Genomic DNA, 21,875 nt, shown 5'->3' on the forward strand with positions numbered 1-21,875 from the left:
GCCTCATAAGAGCAAGCCTCAAGATCAAGGCCTTGCCCTCTCTCCAGCCAACACAACGAGCAGTCTCACCACCCTCCCCCTCTCTACATGGGACGTGACTCCCAGGGGTGTGGACCTTCCTGGCAACTGGGACAGAAATCCGAGACTCAGCATCAAGGGATTGAGAAAAACCCTAGAATGAGCTGAGACTTAGCATCAAGGGATTGAGAAAACCTTCTCGACCAAAACGGGAAAGAGGGAAATGAGACGAAGTGTCAATGGCTGAGAGATTCCAAACAGAGTTGAGAGGTTATCCTGGAGGTTATTCTTATGCATCAAGTAGATATCATCTTGTTATTCAAGATGTAAAGGAGAGTCTGGAGGGAACTGCCTGAAAATGTAGAGCTGTGTTCCAGTAGCCATGTTTCTTGAGGATGATTGAATAATGATATAGCTGTCACAGTGTGACTGTGTGATTGTGAAAACCTTGTGTCTGATGCTCCTTTTATCTACCTTGTCAACAAAGGAGTAGAACATATGGAATAAAAATAAATAATAGGGGGAACAAATGCTAAAATAAATTTAGTTTAAATGCTAGTGATCAATTAAAGCAAGGGGTAAGGAGTATGGTAGGTATAATCTTTTTTTTTTTTCTTTCCTGTGTTCGTTTTATTTCTTTTTCTATTGTCTTTTTAATTCTTTTTCTGAATTAATGCAAATGTTCTAAGAAGTGATGAAAATGCACCTAAGTGATGATATTGTGAATTACTGATTATGTATGGTGTTTTGTTTATTTTTTTTAATTAATAAATAAATTTTAAAAAAATAAAAATAGAAAAAAAAAGATCAAGGCCTTGGCCTTGATTTGGGTGTCCCTAATGTTTGACACAGAATCCGGGGTTTTCCCAATGATAATGTTTAATAGTTCCATATTGTTTCTCCCATCCTGCAAGAGACTTTGCCAATACTTTTTGATTATCTGCTTAATGTCCTCTGGGATGTATCCAGGTATTACATTAAGCTATACAGGATTAAAGGCCCTCATTCTTATTCTGGGCTCCCTGAGTTTGTATTGTTTAAATGATCTAACCAGACAGGTTGAGTTAGATTATGTACAACAAAAACTTTAGGTTCTATACAGAATAAACCTTTCTTCCTTTGGTCTCAAAAAGCAGGTGAAGTTCTAAAATACAGGTGATGTCTTCCTTATCCCTATATTCTGAATTACCTTAATGCTGACATGATCAGCTTTGTTCTTGTCTCTAAACACTGGGTTATACATATATAAAAGAACCCCTCAAAATCCAGAAATAACAATTACCACTCCAAATTAAGTGTGACTGCTATAAGAGCTTACAGTCTAGGCCCCAGTTTTCTTAGAAAATTTTCTAAATGAGATCATACAATATTTACTCTTTTGTTTCTGGCTTATTTTGACTCACCAAATGTCCCACATGTTCATTCACATTGTTGCATGCTTCACAACTTCATTCCTCTTTGTAGTAGCACAATTTTTGATCATATGTATACATCGTCATTCACCAATCTATTTCTCAGTCAGTGCATCTTTCAGCCACTTCCATTTGCTGGGCCTCATGTGTAACATCCAAAATTAACAGTCCATCAATCTTAGATAATTTCATTGTTCCCAAGAGGAAAATAGCCAATAAACACACCCTCACAAATAGGAAATCCAAACCTTCCCCTAACTCTTGTCCCTCCCTCCATTATACACCCCAGGTATTGCTGCAGTACTGTTGATGTTTTCCTGTTAAACATAGCCCATAGCATGCAGTATCATTTTTCCTACTTTTTGTACAAGATTTATACCTTTGCAGTAGTTCATGCAAGAGCTTATTTATATTTTTAATGTTAATCAGTGGGACACATGAGTCTATACAACCCTTTTCAATCATGTTCGCCTTCAGTATGATAGTATTACTTATAGGCCCACTAGTGAACCGCCTTCACTTCTATCTACTCACTTACAATTAAATTCTATCTCATTAGCTAACTGTTCACCCATCTCAAGCTTCTGTGTGTCTTATATAACATTCTCAAAAAGCAAAATTATAGAAATAAGACGGGGATAAGGGGCATGGGATATTTGGGGGTGGGGGTGTATTGAGCATACTCTAAAATTGATTGTGGTGATGAGTGCAGAGTTATGTAATGATGCTATGAAATATTGAATATACACCTTGGATGGATTATATGGTTTGTGAATACATCTCCGTGAAACTGCCTAAGAAATAAAAAGAAAGTATCAGGAAAAGTGGCAGGAAGGCGACTGGGACGGCGATTCCAGGGTGTAAGTGACCTGGGAGGATCTTCTACCCTATGTAGAGAGGCCCTGGTTGCAAAAGCTGAAGAATTGAGATGAAGAGAACCAGAGACCATCCAGCTAGTGTAAACAGCCTAATGTGCCCCTTTAGAAACAGAAGCCCAGAGCCCTCAGGAATGCCCAAACAGGGACACGGGGAAAAGGAAGTAAGCCAAGCCGTGTTCCTTGAATGCACTACCCTCATGCACGCTGCCCTGCGACTCCCCCCACATGCCACGTACCTGAACCTTGTCACTGGCCCCCCCCCCACTGCACTCCAAGAGCCCCCATCCTAACCACCCCGCACATCCCCACCCCGCACATCCCCACCCCGCAGCCTGCCCCACGTGCCCCAACCCCTTTACATATCCCTACCCTATACCCTACTGCCCACACCTGTCCCAGGCGACCAACCTCTCCTTGCAAGCACATACACTTGCCCCACCCCTCCCAAGACCCACATATACACAGCCAGCCCCTTGACCCCCACCTCCCCCTCCCTACCCCCTGCAGGCACTCACCTGCTCATCTGGGCTATGAGTTCGCACCTTCAGACCAGGGCCACACTGTTGCCAGCCCAAACATTCACAAAACTCCGCCCTACCACCACCACCCCTCCCCCTGAGCTCTATATACATGTAACCCCTCCAGATCTGTGCATGCACACCCCTGCCATGCTCCTAGCTCTGGACAAGTGCTGACTTGTGCATTTGGGCCACACCCACACCCAGCCCATGCAGGCACAACCCCTGCCCGCTGTCCCTGAACTATGTACACACGAGCTCTGTGCCCCCCAGACCTTCACATGCGCAGTCACATCCTCCCTGAGGGGCGCCCATACATCCATGCACAGACCTCTTGATCCCTGCACAACAACCCTCTGCCCCACAGAGTTACACACTTGCTTTGCCCCCCAGCACAAGTACCCTACTCCTATACCTGGCTGGTGTGCACGTATGCGTATGTGCTACATAGTCCCCACCCTACACACGTGTGCACCCCTGCACCTGCACAGCCATACTTGTGCCCCACCCCTACAAACTCATGCATCTGCATCCAGGCCCCCCTGGACTCTTCCCCCTACACAAGGACACACCTACATCTTGACCTCCTTGTGCCCTGACCTCTATACCTTATACCCCATACCCTGATACCCACGACCCCCATATTCCACTTGCACACCCATATCCTGCTTGCACACCAGCCCCCATGCATCCACATAGCCCCTGCCATCTGCCTCCCATCGCACCCTACCTCTGTTTCCCCCATGCCACACTCTGCTCCTGTGCTCCAAATCCTGCCTGAGCTGTACCTCTAGCCCCCACAGTCCCTACACTACACCTCCACAACTCCACACCCCACACTCCATGCTCACAGGCACCAGCATAGTGTCCCCAACCTATGCCTATACCTGTCACCACAGTGTTGTACCCTGCCCCACACCCCGCATCCTGCTCCACATCCATCTTGCAAATACGAAGCTTTAGACTATTGAAGGAAATAAACTTCCAAAGTAACCCTATCAAGATATTTACATGCCTTGAAGGCAACAAAAGATTACTAAGCATATGAAGATGCAGAAAGATATAGCCCAGCCTAATGACCAGATTAAAACACCATAGAAAACTCAGACTTTGGAACAACTAATCAAAGATGTTCATATAACTCTACTAAATAAAATCAATGGATGGCTAATGACATAAAGGGGATCAGTAAGATACTAGAAGAGCATAAAGAGAAATTTGAAAGAATAAATAGAAAAATAGTAGATATCACAGAGATTGAAGATGCTGGAGACCAAATCAAAAATACACTAGAGACGCACAACAGCAGATTTGAAGAGAAAGAATAAGCAAACTAGAAGACAGGACAACTGAGTTTGAACACACAAAAGAGCAAACAGCGGGCAGGCCATGGTGGCTCAGCAGGTAAGAGTGCTTGCCTGCCATGCCCGAGGACCCGGGTTCAATTCCCGGTGCCTGCCCATGTTAAAAAAAAAAAAAAATCAAATGGCAAAAAAGATGGAAAAATTTAAATTGGATCTTAGGGAAATGATGGACAAAACAAAGCATGCAAATATGAGAATCATCAGTGTCCCAGAAGGAGAAGAGAACAGTAAAGGGCTAGGAAAATCCAGAAAGCGGCAAGAGAAAAACAATCTACTACATACGGGGGAACCACATAAGACTGAGTTCAGACTACTCAGCTAGCACTATGGAGGCGATAAGGTAGTGGTATGATATATTTAAGATCCTGAAAGAGAAAGACTTCCAGCCAAGAATTCTGTACCCAACCAAATTGTCCTTCAAAACTGAGGGAAAGAGCAGCACAGTGGTGGCATCAGGAGTCGCGGTGTTTGTGATTTGGTGCCATTGAGAGCCCTCTGCGACAGCTGGTGGCACAGGTGAATTACATGATGCAGGCAGAGGCGGCTGACCCGTAACAGCAGCCTCAGTGCCCACAGCCCCAGCAGGCACATCCTGACGCTCAGAGGTATCCTCCTCCTCCAGCGAGCCCCGGCTCACCACGGTGCCTTGGATCTACCCTCCCGCATCCCATCACTTCCCACATTGCCGCAGCTCCTTCCTGGCCTTGGGACCCCCAGCATCACCCTCGAAATATGACTCGCTATTTAAAACCTGGAGACCTCATCTTCACCAATATGAAAGGATAGCCTCATTGGCCAACTCGAGTAGATGAAGTTCCTAATGGGGCTGTAAAGCCACCCACAAACAACCTACCTATTTTCTTTTTTGGAACTCATGAGACTGCTTTTTTAGGACCAAAGGGTATATTTCCTTACTCTGAAAATAAGGAAAATTATGGCAAGCCAAATAATCGAAAACATTTTAATGAAGGTTTATGGGAGAGAGATAATCCAAAAGTTAAATTTTCAAGTCCACAGGCCTCAACTAGACAATTAAATGTATCATCTGATGTTGCAGTTGAAGAAAAAGAAACCAGTGTTTCAGAGGAAGATACTGACCATGAAGAAAAAGTGAGCAATGAAGATGTGACTAAAGCAATTGATATGACCACTCCAAAAGCTGCCAGAAGAAGGAGGAAAAAAGGGCAGAAAAACAAGTTAGAAACAGAGGAGAGAGGAGTATTGAAAACAGCGACAGCATCTGTTAAACTAAAAGTGTACTCAAAAGGAGGACTACCTGCAGCTACAGTAATCAAGATTCCAAAACCAAGAGGCAGACCCAAAATGGTAAAACAACCTTGTCCTTCAGAGTGATATGGTAACTGAAGGAGACAAAAGTAAAAAAAAGGGAGGGGGCAAGGGGAGAAACCTAAAAAATAGCTGAAAAAATATGAAGAAGGCCAGAAGGAAGAATATAAGGCAAGAAAAGAGCCAGACAAGAAAGAGGGGAAGAAAGAAGCTGAATCAAAAAGGAAAAATTTCGCTAAAGCAGGGTTTACAACAACCTCTGATTTAGAAGAAGAAAGAAGCAATCAGGAAGGTGAAGAGAAGAGAAAAGAAATTTTCAGGCTGCTCATAAAAGGAACATGATGAAAGGCCAGCATGAGAAAGAAGCAGCAGATAGAAAACACAAACAAGAGGAACAAATGGAAACTGAGCACCAAACAATATGTAATCTACAGTAATATATATCTCATTTTGGGCTCAGAGCATTAATTCAGTTGCTGAAAAGAGAATACAAGTGGAGCAAACAAGAGATGAAGATCATAAAGACAGACTCATTGGATTGCATTTCCCCCTTATCCCCCTTAATGGAAGAATGCTCCAGATTCTAATTGAGGACTTCAATATTAATGCATTACTATATTATGATTGTTAAAAACTCCTGTAAGGTACACACTACATTAAGGTCAGCCTCATTCCTGTTAAAATTTTTTACCAAGTTTAAGTGAAGCTTTCTGTCTTTATTACAAGCTCAGATGAAGAGTGGTGGATGTATATTATTTCATTTAGAAAAGATAAATTCATTTTGTTTTGAAGCTAGGTATTAAAAACTGGAATAGCTATTATACCCCTCAGAACGGAGCAGTTGTGCTCCATTCTAAATACTAAAATACTAAAGGGAGTTCTGCTGACTGAAAAAAAACACAGGAAAGGGAGGCCTAGAGGAGTGGAGGAGGGCACAGAATTGAAGGGTGCCAGTAAGGATAACTTAAAGGATAAAAAGAGAAAGAAGGAAAAAATATATATAGATATGACAAATAACATCTGAAGTATGAGATGGTGGATTCAAGAAACACCTTTACAATAATAATTTTGAATGTTAACGGACTAAATTTACCTATTAAAAAAAGCTCAATGATAGGATTTTTAAGGTGAGGAAACAATTTCGTATGATACTATAGTGGTGGATCCATGGTACTGCGCATTTGTCAAAAACCATAGGACTATACAACATAAGAATTGAATCCTAATGTAAACTGTAGACTTTAGTTAGCAATAACATATCAATAATACTGAAAAAATAAAAAGAAAGTATCAGAAGAAAAGGAAGAACCATGTGATAGGCCCTCAATACAAACTGGCCCTCATCTCCAATATGAAGTGGAAATGGGCAAGGTGAAAAGCTAAAATTTCTGCTGCTTGCTTAAAAGGTCCCTCCTTGAACCTCTGAACCTTGAAAAGCACATATTCAATACAAATTCTGAAGCGTTCACTAACATTCACAAAGAAATCATGCATTGAATGATTTTCTGAGAAAATCATGAATTCTGAGACCACTGTGATAGGACCATTTTCTGATTCAATGAATTGTTAGCAATTGGAGTATAGAAGCAAACAGGGGTTAAAAAGTCTTCAAATTAAGTGGTTAGACCAGAGGTGAGAGGGAGAAGATAGATTTAAACTATTTAATGAGTATACTGTTTTCTTTTTCTGTACAGATCAAAACAAGTGAACCCAAATGAGTAACTTGAGATAGAAGCAAGAGTTTCTTTGCTCAAAGAACATTAACATAGTTATGCCAGACTATTGTATTGTAATTTGATCAAGTTAGAAATCATATTTTCCATAATCCCTTTCCCTGAATGTTTTTTTGGTTAGAGCTGACCAAATGAAGAGAGCAATGAATTTGCAAGATAGAAGAGAGGTAACAGACATTACATATATATGTAAATGGAGTATAGTGGTTGCTAGGGGTAAAAAGTGAATTGGGGTGAGAAGGAAATGGGTATGGCTATAAAAGGACAACATGGGGCATCCTTGTCGTGATGGAAATGTTCTGTATATTCACTGTATCAGTGTCATTATCCTGGTTGGGATATTATACTTTAATTTTACAGAATGTTATGCTGGTTTGAAACTATTATATACCTCAGAAAAGGCAGACTTTTTTAATCCAATCTTGTGGTTGCAGACTTATGCGTGGGATCTTTTGATTAGTTTGTTTCCATGGAGATGTGACCCCACCTATTCAAGGTGGCTCTTAATCCTTTTGCTGGAGTCCTCTACAAAGATAATAAAAGGCAGAAAGCATAGAGAGTGTCAGAGCTGACACAGAGAGCAGAAATGAAACCAAGTGATAGACATTTGAGATGCTAAACCAAGAGATGAAACCCACTGTTGCCCTGGAGAAGCTAAACGAGAAGCTACAGATGCTTAGAGAGAAAGCCACTGAAATCAGAGCCGTTTGAAACCAGAAGCTGGTAGGGAAGAACAACAGATGTTGCCGTGTGCTTCCCATGTGACTGAGAAACTGCCGACACCATTGGCCTTTCTTCAGAGTCAAATTATCTTTGATCTGGATGCCTTAGCTTGGACATTTTTATGGCCTTAGAAATGTAAACTTGTGACTTAATAAATCCCCTTTATAAAATCCAATCTATTTCTGTTATATTGCATTTCAGCAGCTTTAGCAAACAGAAACATGTTAACATTGGAGAAAACTGCTAAAGAACACATGAAATTTTTCTATTGTTTTTTTACAACTGTATGTGAATCTACAATTATCTCAAAATATAAAAATTAATGTTAAAAAATTAGCCATCAGGACTTTAGTGCACATCTGATGAAATTAACTTATGATACAGTCAAAGACTAAGAAGTACTTATTAAAGAGATGGAATAATGCCTATTAAAAATAAAATGAAACTTTGAACCCAAACACAATCAGAAGTTAATAATGTCAGGTGGATATGAAAAATTAACCAGTTGAAAATCCTGGAAATGAGATGTAGCTATTGAAATAAAATGATATATTATAGCCATTGAAAGTTTTTAAAAAAAGAACCTTAATACCTAGGGAAATAAAGTATTTAATATCAGAGAGATAATAAATGAATATGTAATAGGTAATAATTTTCCTAAATTAGAGGAACACTTTAGTTTTTAGGTAGGTGGTACACCCTAAGTGCCAAACAGGATAAATTAAACTAAGTCTAGTATTTTGGTTAAACACAATAGACTGAAAGTGTATCTTTACCTCTTCCTTCCCCCTTACATCTCATTCAAGTGTCAACAAGAAGCCTTTGTTTTTAAGGCATAAACTCATAAGTTAAAGAAAACAGAAGAAGCCACTGCAGAGAAATATATTCAGCAGAATTTTGAAATCAGATGCAGAAGTTAAATCTGATTTAAGAAACATGAAAAAAAAACAAAAGCTAAGTTTTTTTAGTTTGTTATTACCCCACCCCCACCCTCAACGCTGGTATGAAAGGGAGTCAGGAAATTAGTTTTTTGTTTCTTTGTTTTGCATAGGCAGGCCCCGGGAATCTAACCGGGTCTCCAGCATGATAGTCGAGAATTCTGCCACTGAGCCACCATTGCCTGCCCAAGGAAATGAGTTTTAAACCACAGATTCCCAGAAAATTTCAGGAATTTGAAGCATTAGGTATGCCTGAACACAGAAAATAGGGAGTGAGACTAAAAACAGGAGAACTGGTTCAAAGTCTATATAAGAAGCTGTAGCTATACATTATTTTCTCCATCCTACACAGCTACTACAGTAAAAAAATAAACTGATGTTTACTTTCTGGAGAGTATAAGCCAAAGCAGTTATTAACTCAGGGGGACTGAGTATAGAAAAAAATTCAGGATGCTGAATTGAGGACTTAAGTGAAGGCCTATAAAACATAGAGAAACTGGCATTCTGGCAAGAGAATGAAGAATTCCCTCTGGGGGATTTAACAAACCCTGAAAGGGAGGGAAAAAACTGTCAATATTGATAATTGTGACTTAATGGAATAGCCCATACAGAGTGCTTTCAATCCAGTTTTTAGTATCTCATGTTTATGTGTGAACAGATCCAAGGATCAAGAAACTTTTGAGGAAAACCTGAAACAAGAGAATATAGACCAAACAAACAGGAAAAAGGAGCCCAGAGGAAAAAGGCTATTCAGAGAGTAGATTTCAAAAGTTATTATAATTAACTGTCTGAAGAGAAATGAGCAAATACTATATCCATGAAACAAGAACAGAAAGGAGTGTTTTTGAAAATTAAAATACAATAGTAGGGTACGTGAGTAGTTTTCTGGTAGAATGCTCAGGAGACCTGGGTTCAATTTCCAAACCCCAAAAAGAATAATCATAAGAGAAAGAAGGTTATGTTTGCTGGCCTGAAATACTATAAGGTTGGATGAGAATGGCAAAATTAGTCACCTTCATCAGGAGTGCCCTTCAGATGAACATGGTGCTGGAATTTTTAGGGCCAGCCACTTTGAAAGACATTTACCGTGCCAAGTATTGTTTGACTCACTGTTTCAGCAAACCAGATGAAAACTAATTGTGTATGGGTTAATAAAAGACATGAACTAACATTTTTTTCAAAAGGGTGAGATAAAGCTAGGCTTATATACCTAAATCCAAAGCATTCAAACTATTGCAGCTGAGAAGAGAGTTCATTTTCTGTGCATAATTGTTTTGTACATCCACAATTTCCCTAATTTAAAAAAAGAGAGAGAAAATTCATCAAGGTGGTTTAAATCCAGGATAAACTTATAAAAATCAGTGACTTTCCTATGCTTCAGTATCAGCCAATTAGAAAATTTATCAAAAGCCTCATTTGTAATAGCAAAAATGAAAATAAAGAACCTAAGAATAGCTTTTAAAAGATATACAGGAGAAGTCGAGTTCCCATGATTCTCCCGGCAGCCACCACTCTTCCTCTTCGCCTAAGTGATGCTAAGTGATCCCTAAAAATGGTTCGCTATTCACTTGACCCAGAAAACCCTACAAAATAATGCAAATCAAGAGGTTCAAATCTTCATGTTCACTTTAAGAACACCCGAGAAACTGCTCAGGCCATCAAGGGTATGCATATTCGAAAAGCCACCAAGTATCTAAAAGATGTCACTTTACAGAAGCAATGTGTTCCGTTCCGTCATTACAATGGTGGTGTTGGTAGGTGTGCCCAGGCCAAACAGTGGGGCTGGACGCAGGGTCGGTGGCCCAAAAAGAGTGCTGAATTTTTGTTGCACATGCTGAAAAATGCAGAGAGTAATGCTGAACTTACGGGTTTAGATGTCGATTCTCTGGTCATTGAGCACATCCAGGTGAACAAAGCCCCTAAGATGTGCCACAGGACTTACAGAGCTCATGGTCGGATTAACCCATACATGAGCTCCCCTTGCCACATTGAGATGATCTTTACTGAAAAAGAACAGATTGTTCCTAAACCAGAAGAGGAGGTTGCACAGAAGAAAAAAATATCCCAGAAGAACCTGAAGAAGCAAAAACTTATGGCTCAGGAATAAATTCAGTTTAAAATAAATGCAAATGAAAGCTAAAAAAAAAAAAAAGATATACAAATTGTATACCAATGTTCATAGCACCATTATTTACAATAGCAAAAGGTAGATACAACCTTGATGTCCGTCAGCAAATGAATGGATAAACAAAACATGGTATATACATACAATGGAATATTATTCAGCAATAAAAAGGAATGAAATTCTGATAATGCTATATCATGGATGAACCTTGAAGATAGCATAAATGAAATAAGCCAGACACAAAGAGACATAAACTAGGATAGTATAGTACACCAAGATACCTCAGTAAAAATATTCTTTTTGAAAAAAATATAATTTTGCTTATATGACAAACTTAGAATAAGTAAATTCATGGAGACAGAAAGTTGACTATAGGTTACCAGTCGCCAAAGTAGGAAATGGTGGTAGGATGAGAAATTATTGTTTAATGAGTACAGAGTTTGTTTCAGAGGATAAAAAAGTTTTGGTAATGGATGATGGTGATGGTAGCACAATATTGTGAATGTAATATCACAGAATTGTACAGATGAAGGTGTTTAAAATGAGAAATTCTGTTGTATATATATTAACACAATAAAAATTCCAGCCTTGGCTGGAATTGCACTGCATCTCCATCCTGCTCAGCTGTTTGCCACAGTCTACTAGAGGTGGGCTTGAGGGGAAGAGGGAGCCCAAGAGCTCCATCTGCTGGGAAGAAATGGAAAGTACAGCCTGGCAAACTGCCTATATGCTTTCAGCAGATATTCAAGTATAGTTACATCTCCTGCATGGTATCTGGGGATTGGTTTGGCAGGGAATTGCTGACAAACCAAGAACAAAAGGAGACCTTCAGCGCAAACCAAGAAAATACAAAACCTTAGATAAGCAAGGGAAATCAACTTTCAAAATAACCGTATTAAGGTAATCAAATGCCTCGAAGCCAACAGAAAATCACAAAGCGCATGGCCAAATTTAAACACCAAAGGAGACAAAATTTTGAACAACTAACCTCAATCTCCTAAATAAATTCAGTGGCTTGACTAATGACATAAAGGATATCAAGAAGATACTAGAAGAGCACAAAGAAGAATTCCAAAGAATAAATTAAAAAAATAGATCCCACAGAGAAGAAAGATATGAGGACCAAATTTAAAATATGGTAGAGATTGGGTGGGCCACAGTGGCTCAGCAGGCAGAGTTCTCACCTGCCATGCTGGAGACCCAGGTTCATTTCCCAGTGCCTACCCACGCAAAAAATATATATATATATTTATCTTTCTTCTTTTTTAACGTAGCCATCCAGCTCAATAAATTTCCCTTTACTGCCTTTGCCACATCCCATAAATTCTGATATGTTGTATTCTCATTTTCATTCATCTCCAGATATTTACCAATTTCTCTTGCAATTTCTTCTTTGACCCACTGATTGTTAAAGAGTGTTATTTAATCTTCATGTATTAGTGAAAATTCTGTTTCTTTGGTGCTTATTGATTTCCAGCTTCATTCTGTTGAATGAATGAATATATATATATATATATATATATATATTAGATGCTAAGCTAAGAGATGAAACGCAGAGTCTTCCCTGGAGAAGCTAAGTAAGAAAACATAGATGCTTAGAGTGAAAACCACTAGAAACTGGAGCTGAGAGAGGTGTTTGAAACCAGAAGCCAGGAGAGAAGGACAGCAGACATAGCCAACACTTTCCCACGTGACAGAGAACCACCCCCAACCTCCGACAAGATTGGCCTTTCTTGAGTGAAGGTATCCTCTTTTTGATGCTTTAATTTACAACATAATCATGTTCTTAAAATAGTAAACTTGTAATTTCATAAATCCTGTCTATAAACCCCCCCCAAAAAAAAACAGAAGGGAGCAATAGACACTTCAATGATAATAGTGGGAGACTTAAATACACCACTCTCCTCTATAGATAGAACGACCAGACAGAGGAACAATAAGGAAATAGAGAACTTAGACAATGTGATAAATGAATTAGACCTATCAGACATCTATGAATTGTTACAGCCCAGAACACCAGGATATAGTCTTCTCTAGTGCTCATGGAATGTTCTCCAGGATTGATCACATGCTGAGGCACAAAACAAGTCTTAATAAATTTAAAGACTGAAACTATTCAAAGCACTTTCTATGACAACAACAGAATGAAGCTGGAAATCAATAAGCACCAAAGAAACAGAACTTTCACTAATACATGAAGATTAAATAACACTCTTTAACAATCAGTGGGTCAAAGAAGAAATTGCAAGAGAAATTGGTAAATGTCTGGAGATGAATGAAAATAAGAATACAACATATCAGAACTTATGGGATGTGGCAAAGGCAGTATTGAGAAGGAAATTTATTGAGCTGGATGGCTATATTAAAAAAGAAGAAAGATAAAAAATCAGGGACTTAACTGTTTACCTGGAGGAACTAGAGAAATAACAGCAAACTAACCCCAAAGCAAATAGAAGAAAGGAAATAACAAAGATTAAAGCAGAAATAGATGAATTGAAGAACAACAACAACAAAAATAGAATCAATAAAGCCAAAAGTTGATTCTTTGAGAAATCAATAAAATTGATGGACCCCTGACTAGGCTAGGAAAAAAAGACAGAGAATGCAATTAAACAAAATCAGAAATGAGAGGGTGGTTGTGACCATGGACCCTGAAGGTTTTTTTTTTTAATCATAAGAGGGTACTGTGAACAACTATATACCAACAAACTAAACAACTTAGATGAAATGGACAAATTTCTAGGAACAGAAGAAAGCCTATACTGACTTGAGAAGAAATCCAACAAACCAATCACAAGTAAAGAGATTCAATCAGTTATTGAAAATCTTCTTACAAAGAAAAGCCCAGGACCAGATGGCTTCACAGGGAAATTTTACCAAACATTCCATAAAGAACTAATACCAATTCTGCTCATATTTTTCAAAAAAAACTGAAGAAAAGGGAACCCTACCTAACTCATTTCATGAAGCTAATATCATTCTAATACTAAAACCAGATAAAGATACTACAAGAAAGGGAAACTACAGGCCAGTCTCCCTAATAAATACAGATGCAAGAATTCTTAACAAAATACTAACAAATTGAATCCAACAACACATTAAAAGAGCTATACACCACTATCAAGTGGGGTTTGTACCAGGCATGCATGGGTGGTTCAACACAACAAAACCAATCAATGTAATACAAACACATTAACAAATCAAAGAGGAAAAATCATACGATCATTTCAATTGACACTGAAAAAGGATTCAACAAAATTCAGCATCCTTTTCTGAATGAAAAAAAAAACTTCAAAAGGTAGGAATCAAAAACAACTTCCTCAATATGATAAAGGGCATTTATGAAAAACCCACAGCCAACATCATACTTAATAGGGAGAGACTGAAAGCATTCCCCATAAGATCACGAAACAAGGATGCCCACTGTCACCACTGTAATTCAACAATGTGCTAGAAGGTCTACCTAGAGCAATCAGGCAAGAAAAAGAAATTAGGCATCCAAATCGGAAAGGAAGTCATAAAACATTCACTATTTGCCAATGACATGACCCTACACTTAGAAAATCCTGAGAAATCTGCAACAAATCTACTTGAGCTAATAAACAAATCGGCAAAGTGGCAGGATACAAGATTAATATGCAAAAAACAGTAATGTTTCTATACATGAGGAATGACCTGAGAAGAAAATTACAGAAAAAATTCCATTCATAATAGCAACTAAAAGAATCAGGTATTATGAATAAACTTAACCAGGGATGTAAAGGACCTTTACACAGAGAACTACAAAACATTGCTAAAAGAAATCAAAGAAGAGCTAAATAGATGGAAAGACATTCCATGCTCATGGATAGGAAAGTTACATGTCATTAAAATGTCATTTGTACTCAAATTGATCTTCAAGTCAGCACAATACCAATGAAAATTCCAACAAACTATTTTAAAGACTTGGAAAAGCTCATTATCAAATTCATTTAGAAGGGAAACAGAATTCAAATAGCCAAAAACATTCTTAAAAAGGAGAACATGGTGGTGCACCGGTGGCTCAGTGGCAGAATTCTCATTTGCTATGCTAGAGACCCAGGTTTGATTCCAAGAGCCTACCCATGCCAAAAAAAAAAAAAAAATAGAAAAAGGAGAATGAAGTGGGAAGACTAATACTTTGTGATTTTACAGCTTATTATAAAGTCACAGTAATCAAACAGCATGGTACTGGCACAAAGATAGACATACTAATCAATGGATTTGAATTGAAAGTACAGAAATAGACCACCAAATCTATGGTCAATTAATCTGTGACAAGGGCCCAAATCCACTGACTTGGGACAGAATAGTCTTTTTCAATAAATGGGCCTGGAAGAACTGGATATCATTAGCCAAAAGAATGAAAGAGGACCCCTAATTACACACCCTATACAAAATTAACTCAAAGTGAATCAAAGACCTACATATAAGAGTCAGTACCATAAAACTCCTAGGAGAAAATATGGAAAGGCATCTTCAAGACCTAGTAATAGAGATAGCTTCTTAAACTTTACACCCAATGCACAAGCAACAAAAGAAAAAATAGGTAAATGGGAACCCCTCAAAATCAATTGCTTCTGTGCCTCAAAATTTGTTACAAAGGTGAAGAGGCAGCTAACTCAATGGGAGAAAATATTTGGGAACCACATATCAGATAAGGGTTTCATATGCAGTATAAATAAAGAAATCATATAACTCAACAACAAAAGAACAAACAACCCAATTATAAAATGGGCAAAAGATATGACAGACATTTTTTTGAAGAGCAAATACAAATGGCTAAAAAACACATGAAGAGGTGTTCCTCTTCCTTAGCTATAAGGAAAATGCAAATCAAAACTACAATGAGATATCATCTCACACCTACAAGAATGGCTGCTCAATCCCAAAACACTAGGGTATTATATAAGATTGTACAAAGTTTCCATGCACTAGGGGAACATTCCAGAAACCTACAACCTCCAGGTGGGTCCCTAGACCAGATAAGTCCTGAAATGCAGAGGGACCAGCCTCTCCAGAACATCAGATAGTTTCATTCCCCTATCCCATATTATCGACAGCCCCTTCTAACATGAAAAAGTTAGAATGGCATAGCCTAAATACCCCTAAAGAATGGGAGAAAGATCAAAGGTGGAGTTATACAGAGAAGTAGGGTTTAACAAATGAGTATGAGTGCTGAATCACTATACTGTTATTTCTTTTGGTCTCCAATATCTTAGAGCAGTTAGAAGTAAAAACCTAAAATGGTGGAATTATAACCCATACCAAACTCTGAAATCTATTCTACAACTAATTGTTGTGATGTGCTTTAAAATGTATTGTTTCTTTTTAGATATGTTATTTTTCACATATACAGAAACTTTTTTTTTATCTATTTCTTCTAACCTCCAGTGTTTTGGAGCAGCTAGAAGGAAAAATCTAAAATAGTGGAATGGTAACCCATAACAAACTCTGAAATCTGCTCTGTTAACTACTTGTTGAAGTGAACTTTGAAAATCATTGCTTTTTCTTTCTTTTCTTTTCCTGTGTGTTATACTTAACAGAAAAAAATGCTTTTAAAAAAGAATAGCTGCTATTAAACAGGAAACTACAAATGTTGGAGAGTATATGCAGAAATTGAAACATTTATTCATTGTTGATGGGAATGTATAAAATGGTACAGCCAGTGTGGAATACAGTCTGTTGGTTCCTTAGAAAGCTAATATTATTTAGCCCTATGACCCAGCAATACCACTACTTAGTATATACTCAGAATAGCTGAAAGCAGTGACATGAACAGACATTTGTACTCTGATGTTCATAGCAGCATTATTCACAATTGCCAAAAGATGGAAACAATCCAAGTGCACATCAATAGATGAGTGGATAAACAAAATGTGGTATATACATATCATGGAATATTATACAGCAGTATGATAAAACGTGGTCCTGAACTGTATGGCAACATGGATAAACCTTGAGGACATAAAACCTTGATTGAAATAAGGCAGACAAAAAAGATAGGTACCATTTGATTTATCTAACATGACCCTGGTAAAGGTAAACTAAGAGTCTTCTAACCTAAAATATAGGGAATCTAAGATACAGAGAAGCTGGGGACAGGTAAATGAATACCTGTTGAGGTTGAACTTTAATGTGTAGGAATGGATAGATGTGATGGTAGTTATTAGTGAGTTTATAAGTAATATTGCCATATTGAAGGTGAATACAATTGAATCAGGTTTTATAGAGTCATGTATGTCACCAGTTAACACTACAAATAGAAGTATTTGCATGAACCACGTCAAAGATAAGAAAGTTGTACAAAGAGTCAGTAATAGAAGGGTATGGGGGAAAACAAGTATTACATGCTATGGCCTATACGAGGAGTAAATAATTGAGTGGAGGCAAGAGTTAAGCGGAGTTTTGGATTTTCTCTTTGGTGAGGGTGTGTTTATGAGCTGTTTTTCTCTCTAGAGCAATATAAATTGTCTAAAATTGAGAGTGATGATTGTACAACTTAGTGAGAATACTCTGAGACATGCATTGTTTATTTTGGACATTGACCATGATGCCCAACAGATGAAGGTAGCTAAAGAGTACAATGACTGAGAAGCAGAAAGGCGAACTATGGTATATACATATGATAGAATATGGTATGGCTCCAGAAAGGAGCAAACCTTGAGGACATTATATTGTGCAAAATAGGCCAGAAACAAAGGAAAAAATTATTATATGGTCTCTTTTAGATAACACTTATAAAGAAAATTGGGGCCCATATTGTGAACTCTTATAGCAGTCACGTTTATTCCTGAGCTTTAAGTGTTATTTCTAGATTCTTAGTTTCTGTGCTATATGTGTATAACGTGGTTTTTCCCTGGAACTTTGGATACCTGTGTGACACCTCAGACTCAGAGTTGGAGTTCTGCAGCTCAGAAAGTCAGCATTGCTACACACAACAAAAAACTGAAAAAGAGATGAGGCTTTCAGATACAGATAAGAACAAAGGTGATCTGGTTGGGACCAAGGTAAATCAGAATACAGGGTAAAAGATGATAGTGTCTGTATTTTAGAACTTTAACTGCTATATGAGACTAAAGGAAGAGGGGTTTATTTTGTCTAAACCATAAATTTTCTGTAGCATACAATCTCACTCAGCCTGTCTGGATAATTCATTTAAACAACACAAACACATGGAGCCCAGAATGGGAACAAGGGCTTATAATTCAGTGTAGATCAGTGTAATACCCAAATACATCCCAGAGTATGTTGGGCAGATAATTAGAAAGTATTGGCAAGGGACTGAAGAAAAAATATGGAACTATTCAACTTTCCTACCAGGGAAACCCATGATACTCTCTCAAACATGAAGGACTCCCAAGTTAATAGGCCAAGCCCTTCATCTTAAGTCTTGCTTGCCCTTACGAAAGATTTCTGTAGTGGAGAAGCTAGGCCTACCTGTAATTACACCTAAGTGTTAAACTTACAGAAATTGTCTTTTGCTGCTCAGATGTGACCTCTCTCTAAGCCTAACTCAGCAATTAAAATCTTTACCCTCTAATTGGAGCTGAAGGGATACAGATTGTGCAACAGGACTGATTGTAAAAACTCAGAAATGGATAGCACAATACTACCTAACTGTAATACAATTTTGTTAAAACACTGAATGAAGCTGAATGTGAGACTGATAGAGGGAGGAGGGCTGGGGGCACAAATGAAATCAGAAAGAAAGATAGACGATAAAGACCGAGATGATATAATCTAAGAATGCCTAGAGTGTTTAGTGATAGTGACTTAATGTACAAATTTAAAAAATGTTTTTGCATGAGGAAAAACAAAGGAATGTCATTACTGCAGGATGCTGAAAATAGGTGGTAATTAATATTTTAAAATTTTAACTTATATGTGAGACTAAAGCAAAAAATGTTTATTTGGTACAAAATTTATATTTTGACCAGTGCAGTTCCTAATATAACTTATGTAGACAGCTTAATTGAATACCATAAGTACATGAACCTTGAGTAGTGCATGAGATTTTGTTAGTTTGTCCAGAGAGGTGCGCCGATAAATCCCAGAGTGATTTGAACAGTGAATAGGGAAGTATTTGCAGAGTCCCCTTAGGGGAATGGAGAAGGGGGAAATTCAGCTTCCCCAAGTTGAATTCTTAATATTCTCACAAGCAGTGCGGACAACCAGAGCTATAGGCTGAGCCCACAATCTTGGGGTTTGTTCATATGAAACTTAATCCCACAAAGGATAGGTCAAGCCTACTTAAAATTAGGCCTAAGAGTCACCCCCAAGAGAACTTCTTTCGTTGCTCAGATGTGGCCTCTCTCTCTCCAGCCAACACAATAAGCAAACTCACTGTCCTCCCCCCCCGTCTACGTGGAACATGACTCCCAGGGGTGTGGACCTTCCTGTCAACGTGGGACAGAAATCCTAGAATGAGCTGAGACTCAGCATCAAGGGATTGAGAAAACCTTCTCAACCAAAAGAGGGAAGAGCAAAATGAGACAAAATAGAGTGTCAATGGCTGAGAGATTCCAAACAGAGTGAGAGGTTATCCTGGAGGTTATTCTTATGCATTAGATATCACCTTGTTAGTCAAGATGTAATGGAGAGGCTGGAGGGAACTGCCTGAAAATGTAGAGCTGTGTTCCAGTAGCCATGTTTTTTGAAGATGATTGTATAAATGATACAGCTTTCACAGTGTGACTGTGTGATTGTGAAAACCTTGTGTCTGATGCTCCTTTTATCTACCTTATCAACAGACGAGTAAAACATATGGAATAAAAATAAATAATAGGGGGAACAAATGTTAAAATAAATTTAGATTGAAATGCCACTGATCAATGAAAGGGAGGGGTAAGGAGTATGGTATGTATGAATTTTTTTCTGTTGTTATTTCATTTCTTTTTCTGAATTGATGCAAATGTTCTAAGAAATTATCATGATGATGAATATGCAACTATGTGATGATATTGTGAATTACTGATCACATATGTAGAACAGAATGATCAAAAGTTAAAAAAAAAGAAAAGTATATAACACAAACAATGAACTCTAATATAACTATGGACTATAGTTAATAATACAATTATAATAATATTATTTCATCAATTGTACAAAGGTATCACTAATACAAGGTCTTAATAATGGGAGAATATGGAAATTGAATTTTCTGCCTAATTTTTCTGTAAACCTTTAACTTCTCTAATTAAAATAATTTATATTTAAAAAACTAAAAAAAATCTTTTCCCTCCCCCCTCTGTGGGGCATGATGTCCACGGATGTAACTCTCCCTGGCAATGTGGGACATGACTCCTGGGGATGAGCTTAGCCCTGGCACCATGGGATCAACAATGCCTTCCTGACCAAAAAAGGGAAAAGAAATGTAACAAAATAAGGTATCTGGAGGCTACTCTTATGCAAGTTTTAGGTAGATATTACTAGTTGCCATGGTTTGCCAAACCCCAATCAACATCATTCCTGTTAACCCTAAAGAACATCCAGGGCTGTATATGAAATACTTCCAAAGTTGCATGCAATAAGTTTACTTCTCAGAAACCTAAAACCTTCAGATGGTTCCTAGACCAGTTAAATCCAGAAAACCAGAAGTGTCAGTCTCTCCAAAAACATCAATGAGTTCCATCCCTCTGTCCCATGTTGTCGACACCCCTTTTCAACATGAAAAATGTTAGAATGGGTACAACACAAACATCCCTAAGGATGGGAAGAAGGATCAGGGGAGAAAGAGAAGTTATAACAGAGAAACTAGGATTTAACAAATGAGTATGACTACTGAGTCATTATATTCATATTTCTTTTTAGTCTCCAGTGTCTTGGAGCAGCTAGGACAACCTTGAAATTGTGGAACTGTAACCCACACCACACTTTGAAATCTGTTCTGTAACTACTTCTTAAAATGTATTTTGAAATTTATTGCTTTTTTTATGTATGTTACATTTCACAATAAAAAGTTTTTTAAAAAATGACATTAAGGAACTTTTTTAAAGCCATGAACCTATAAAGTCAGGGAATATGGGAAAGAAGTCAAGTGCAACAAAATTTTAGAAACTGGAAAGTGATTAAACTATGGGTAAATAACAGAGCAAAGGAAATAGAATCTTTGCTAGTTGAATTTTAATCCACCAGCAGAGATTCTGTGAGTTATATCACAGAATCTGCAAAATGCTCAGTAATTGACAACACCAGTTGTTTGTGGGGAGGGGTAAGTCAGGGTAACTCTAATAATAGAAGAACTAATTAACAGTCTGTCTTAAAAAAAAAAAAAAGTTAATTAAACCCCTAGATTCTATCTCCAGTTTCATACATCTGGATAACTGCCGTACTCAACCCAAGCATAGGACTGGAGGTTTATTCTTTTAAAAGGAAAACCAGAGTGTTCCTACACTGAGAGTCATTAGGCTTAATTGAGGATGGTGTAAACAGGAGAAGTAAATATTATATTAAAAGCAGGAGAAGTAAACAAATATGTATGCCCTCTGGCTCTCTGTTCCTGTTCACTTCCATAATTCTTGCACCCTAAATGCAGAAGAGCTGGGGTAAGCATTCCATAAGGAAGGGCCTAGAGATCCTATCACAGAGGGTTCCCTAATAAATAGCCTGGTCACATCAGAACTGTGAAGTTCACAGTCAGTGAGTCCCATTCCTTCACTGGGAAATTCCAACCAACTGTTCAGCTCCCCATTCTTAAATATAAGCAGATATCCAAAGATTATCATACATATGAGGAAAGCCTCTAACATGAAAGTAGAGCCAAAATAATAAGAACATACAGTGCTTTTGTTGTGTATTTCTGTGTAATAAACCAACCCAAAACTTGATGACTTTACAACAACTGTTTAAAAAGTTGAAA

General features: G+C 38.0%; 1 protein-coding gene and 1 pseudogene across 2 annotated transcripts in view; both read left to right on the plus strand.

Moving 5' to 3' along the window:
* ZNF609 (zinc finger protein 609) overlaps positions 1–21,875 on the plus strand; it is a 403,867-nt gene that overhangs the window by 353,510 nt on the left and 28,482 nt on the right. The gene's annotated exons all lie outside the window — the stretch shown is intronic.
* Positions 3,704–11,023, plus strand: LOC143656248 (PC4 and SFRS1-interacting protein pseudogene; annotated as a pseudogene).

The sequence above is a fragment of the Tamandua tetradactyla genome, chromosome 14, assembly GCF_023851605.1.
Source record: "Tamandua tetradactyla isolate mTamTet1 chromosome 14, mTamTet1.pri, whole genome shotgun sequence".
Taxonomy (NCBI): Eukaryota; Metazoa; Chordata; class Mammalia; order Pilosa; family Myrmecophagidae; genus Tamandua; species Tamandua tetradactyla.